The sequence below is a fragment of the Lagopus leucura genome, unplaced genomic scaffold, assembly GCF_019238085.1.
Source record: "Lagopus leucura isolate 7727_CA_CO unplaced genomic scaffold, USGS_WTPT01 Super-Scaffold_100001, whole genome shotgun sequence".
In the NCBI taxonomy this organism is placed as follows: domain Eukaryota; kingdom Metazoa; phylum Chordata; class Aves; order Galliformes; family Phasianidae; genus Lagopus; species Lagopus leucura.
In genome coordinates, this window is record NW_024962262.1 from 22,602,211 (window position 1) to 22,608,058 (window position 5,848).

The window sequence follows — 5,848 nt, forward strand, 5'->3', positions numbered from 1 at the left end:
CATTCCAGTGCCTGACCACTCTCTGAGACAAAAAGTTTTTCCTTATTTCTAATTTATATCTCCTCTGGTAAAATGTGTGGCCATTTCCTTGGGTCCAGGAAGATAGAATAGAGATAAGTATACAAGATACCACTCAAGCATCTGAAAATCATTGAAAACTGAAAGAAACTTCAGCATACATGATACAGGGCATTGTATTGATAGTGCAGGCTGTAAACCAAACTACCCTTCCCGTCTGTCATGGTTTTGTGATTTTTGGCTTTCGGTATTCCACATCATAACATCATGTGGGGCACTGGGACTTTAACTGTCAATGCTCAAGTCCTGGGTACCTGCCCAGAAGAGAAGAAGAACTACATTCCCCAGGGGACCTTGCAGTCAGGGAGAGGAGATTTAACTCCTGGCAAGGTCACCTGATGGGATCTCTTTCTCGCCTGCCGTTCCTCGTGGGCGCTTCTCCCGTCTCCCTGCTGCTCAACTGGACTGCGTATCTCACCTCAGCGTTGTGGTGAGGCCTATCCACCTATCGGACATCCTCTCTCTCATTATATTTGATTTATTAGCTTCAATTCTGATTATATTGTATTAAAGTGTGTTATCTTGCTTCCGATAATATACTTAGAAAATTAGTTTGTTTCTCCTCAGATCGTTGCCGTTGTTTTTAATTATTTTGGGGTACCCTCTTTTCTTTTTTTCCGAAGGCGCGGATCTGCAGATCCCTCCACCCCGCTCATCACGGAACCGGGCCAAACCAGCCCATAAACCATTGACACCGTCTTGTCTTCCCCTTCTGTTTCCCTTCCCCTTCTGTTTCCCTTTCCCTTCTCTTCCCCTTCCCCTTTCCCTTTCCCTTTCATCTTCTCTTTCCTTTTCCCCTTCCTTTTTCCTTTATTTTCTTTTTTTAATTTAGATTGCAAAGACTTCAGGAGAGGTCAGTCCATGAGGAGGTAATTCATTAATGATAGCTATCTAAATATTGTGTATCTCGTAAGAGACCTTGAGCTTTTTTAATGAGGGGCACAAGAGAGAAAGGAGAAAGTGTTAAATCTTTACTGAACAAGGAGGTAATTAAGTCTATGTGACTATACTTGAGGTAACTGAGGTTAGATGTGATAAATTCTATCCTTAATAGTTTAGTGCAGTGTCTAATATTTCTACATAATTCAAAGCTATGGTTAAAAAAAATGCTACAGCAAATTTTTTTGTTACTTAAGGTAGGAATACATGATTATTTTGTTCTTTGCTTTATACTTAGAATTACCTTGTTGGTGATGTGTACTTTTTTGTGCCATTGTTTGCGTGTTCACACAAAACAGAACTAGGAAACAAAATTTCCCATAGTATTACTCATTAGACTAGTTCGCGCTGTCATTACTTCATTCCAGCTTGGATAATGATTCTCTTCCCACCCATACTTTCTAGTTTTTGTATTGGATGTGCTATTCTTCTTGACTTGTTACTTCATTTGCCCTGTAATGATCTTGAGGACTTAATTCATTTCAATGCTAGATGAAGTGATCCTTATAATCAATCACCTACTACTTTCACAAGCATAATTAACATGTCCTATAAACACAAGGAGTGCTGAGAGATATTACAGAAGTGTAGAGAGGATAGAACTAGCTTGTCTTAAGCCTCTGTTAGTGTTTGAAGTTCATAGTAAAAGTATGTGGATCATGTGACATTGATTTTTTCTTTTTTCCATACAATACTATGAAGTAATGTAAAGGACTGGTAAATACAGGAAATTATATATATATATATATATATATATAAGACAATATTAACAATATACTAACACAGGTGAAATATAATGCTATGAAATTCTTTTCAAAGGTTGATTTTCTGTGTTTGGAGCAATAACATATATGAAACGATAATTTACTACACTAAAACTAATTTTTTTGGAACAAACAGAAAGTGTTTTCCTATTAAAGCAGAAAAAAAAAACATTTTTTGTTTTGTTTTGTTTTCCAAGTTTCATACATAGAATAATATTCATACTGTTCGATTTGGTTTGAGATAAGTATTCTTCTTTCTGAAGGCATTAATATTTTGTCATTGCTGAAATCATACTAGACTGATCAGACTAACAACTTAAATATAGTCTTAAATTACATTCTAAGGCCAGAGAGACTGTTAAATCATTTAGTCAGATCAGTAGACCATACATTTCACCGAATTATACAAATTAATCAGAGTATTCTTTTTTTATTATAAATTCCCAAATTGTGTGATGGTGAACTATGGTTCTATTTGCTTCCAAGGGGTAAATGCTTTGCCACTTTGGACTTCTGTAATGTCTGTTACATTTCTATTACAATTCTAAGATCCTCAGCTCACATTGTCTTTACAGAGAAACATAAAAATGCACTTTGCTTCTCTTCTCAGAATACTAGGTATTACCGACATTTAGAAAAATATTTTAGAGTATCCTGAAACTTCTTATTTCATTTCATAAACCTCATCATTTTTGCCTGTGACTATAGTTAAAGAATCAAGACATTTGTGACCAGAGTATTTTATGTCAAATTAAATCTGCTAGATATGGAAAATCTTCTGAATTCCTTTCAGCTCATGTTGTGGCCCTACATTCTCCAAAAGAGGTACATCAGTGCATTCATTGTCAGTTTTCTCTCTCTCTTTCCTGTATCTCACGGCTGCATCTCATTCTGTTTCTTGAGACAGACATATGCTAAGGGACTATGACAAATTCCTTCCTGCACTGGCAATCAGGAGACCAGGATCTAGGAGTACATGCCAGCAACCTAATAGAACAAACACAGCCTGAATTGATTTTATTTTGTCTTTAACATAAAATTTTGCTTAATTTGTAACCAGATATAAGCACGTTTAAGGAAAATGGAAAACATACCAAATTTGTAGGGGTATATGACTAAGAAATAATGAAAAGAGTGGATGAATACAATGATCACAGGACAAGAAATTGAATAAATAGTTTCTCATAACAAAATATAGGAAGTTTGTTCTTTATTTGTTTGTTCAACATTTCTGATGCCATAGCAAAAAGGTAACTAAACCTCTTACTACTGAAATTGTTTTGAGAATTTTCTAATTGATACTGTCATCTGCTACAACATCAAATATTAGCTAAAATAAAAAAAACAATATGACAAATATATTTATCTACTTTGATCCCATAATTCAAAGGCAAATCTTGATGACTGTGAAACTGAACAATTTTATAACAGCATAGTGTACAGCATTTTCTTTCTAATCAAATAATTTTGAAATCTGTTTCAAATAAGATGTTAACCACATAACGTTTATGCCTGTTCCTGATTCATTAAATCACAGCAGTTTATAAAGATGTGATGTTATAGAGTTTATATTACGAGATCCAGTAATAGTCTATCATTATTCTTTCTGCCAGATGTGCTACAGGGAATGCTGACTGCCCTTAATAGTTCAGACAAAATATTATAGTCAGTGACACTCCACAAAGTTTTTGGATTGCTATCCACTTGGCCCAAATGCAGTAACCCAGAATATGACCTACAGCAAGCTGTTTCCTTACTTTTCTTTGCTTTTTTTTTTTTTTTTTTTCCTTGGCACAGATGAATGGGAGCTGGTATAAACAAGTCACATTAAGCTAGAAGTATCTCTTTCTCTGAATGAGATATGAAGGGAAGCCAGATGACTCTTTTTCAGACTTCTAAATTTATATGATATAAATTTCAAACATACTATCCATAAAGGGCAATCAACTGTTTTAGATCTATTTCACGACTCCCTCCAGAAAACTAAGTTACCCAAAAAGCTTTTCTCTGAATGATTAACTAAAAACTGAGTAAAAATTTGACTTTGTGTTTTACATGTAATCCCAAGTTTCTGATAACTTCCCAACTTCTGATTTTTAGTAGCTTGATAAGATAGCAAAAAAAAAAAAAAAAAAAAAAAAAAGGGGTGTGTTGGGGGGTATATATTACAGTGACAAATTTTTCATTTATTTTCCTGTCATATTTAGCATGTTGCTTGAAAAGAAGAAATCTATAAACGTTGTGATTTTACGTTATCATAGCTGAAGAAGAGTACAGATGTTTAAATTTTTCTTTCATGCGTATAAGGTAGCATTAGGGCAGATATCAGTCCTAAAAAGTTTCACAGAGGCATATTTCTTTTGTTAAAAAATTGTGCATTATGAGAATTCAATACTTTATGATACTTTATCATACATATGATAACCTAAAACATAAGTATAGCTTTGAGATACTGAATCTGAATTATTTGAATAATCACATCTCTTTACTTTTGCAGCATATATTTTTTAATTTTTTCCTAGTTAGTGTTTGGTTCTCACATATATATTTTTGGACTACTTCACATAAACCATACATGAGGTTATGATTATGAATAATATAAAAGTTGCACTGATTTTCAGCATTCACTATTGACCTCTGCTTGCTAATTGCAAAAATGCTGATATACCTATAATAACCTAGAATGCTATAGTTTCTGAGGCATCTAATGTTTCTATAAATACAACAATAAATGTGTTGTAAGGTATTCTGTCTTTCATTATGTATATTTGGCTTTAAATTTCCAAATTCTTTCTTGAATAAGTTTTGCACTAAGATAAACTCAATGAATTGTTTACAAGATAAAATACTTAATACTAGAATTCAGGCAAAAGAATGAGAGGAAAATAAATTTAAAAAAAATCAAATGTGATCAACTTTAAGTTGCTTTGTTTGAACAATTATATGAGAACAGATAATAATATTAATCCACATTCTGAGATCTATTTAAAACTCACTTATTGAATATTTAGATTCTTACACGTTTTAATGAGTTATTGTGTAATCCTGACACATCATTTTTGAGGGGAGATGGAGAAAATTAGAACAAATTTATACATTCTTTAAGCAAACAAGAGACATGTTGGTATTAAAATTAGTCCTTGTAACAGGACTTGAAGTTAAACAGATAAATAAGAAAATAGTAGTGATTTTTTTGGATTAAAAAATAACCAAAGAGGAAGATAACCTGGTCACTTACCTTCCTTCAGAGATATGCACCAGGAAATAGAATCATTTAGATTGAAAAAAAATGTCTTAGATCATCAAGTCCAATCATTAACCTAGCATTACCAAATCTACGACTAAACCATGTCCCTAATCTTCATAACTGTTAAATACCTCCAGGGATGGTGATTCAACTACATCTCTGGTCAGCTTGCTCCAATGTTTCACAACTCTTTTTTCCTAATTTTCAACTTAAATTGACTTGGTGCAACTTAAGGCCATTTTATCTTGTCCTACCACTTTTTGCTTGAGAGAAGAGACAAAAACAGCTCTTCTTTAATGCAATCACATTTCTCTGAATGGAGGTTGGGTAGATTACATTACATACTTAGAAATATGAGTATTGTGTAAAAGCTAGGGACAGTTTACCGGTATGAAGGACATCAAATTGTATTATAAATACAGCACAACATTTGTCCTGTAATAAAAATAAGAGCAAACACTTGAAAATATAATGAGAATATTTTGTCTATTATAATAGTGGGAAACAAAAAAACACTGGAAGAATTGGTCTAAATCTTTCATCAAGAATAATAAATCAGTTAAAAATGGTTTTATTATTGTTGCCTTTTGGAGATGATTCCTTTCCTTCCCTTCCCTTCCCTTCCCTTCCCTTCCCTTCCCTTCCCTTCCCTTCCCTTCCCTTCCCTTCCCTTCCCTTCCCTTCCCTTCCCTTTTCTCTTTTGTTTGAATCACTGTTTAAGCAGTTTAACTTCTGCTTAAATCAGATTTCTATATTATGGATAGAAATAATTTAAAAAAAAAAACAACAGCAAACTAAGCAAAACAAAATACATATGAAT

General features: G+C 33.2%; 1 long non-coding RNA gene across 3 annotated transcripts in view; it reads left to right on the forward strand.

The window, feature by feature from the left end:
- The first annotated feature begins 432 nt into the window (after positions 1-432).
- LOC122177984 overlaps positions 433-5,848 on the forward strand; it is an 8,915-nt gene continuing 3,499 nt past the window's right edge. For 2 of the 3 annotated variants that reach the window (XR_006178214.1, XR_006178215.1), the window contains exon 1: positions 433-508. This is a non-coding gene — a long non-coding RNA (uncharacterized LOC122177984). Of the gene's footprint in view, positions 509-910; positions 948-5,848 lie in introns of all 3 variants that reach the window. The other variant, XR_006178216.1, reaches the window with a different exon arrangement.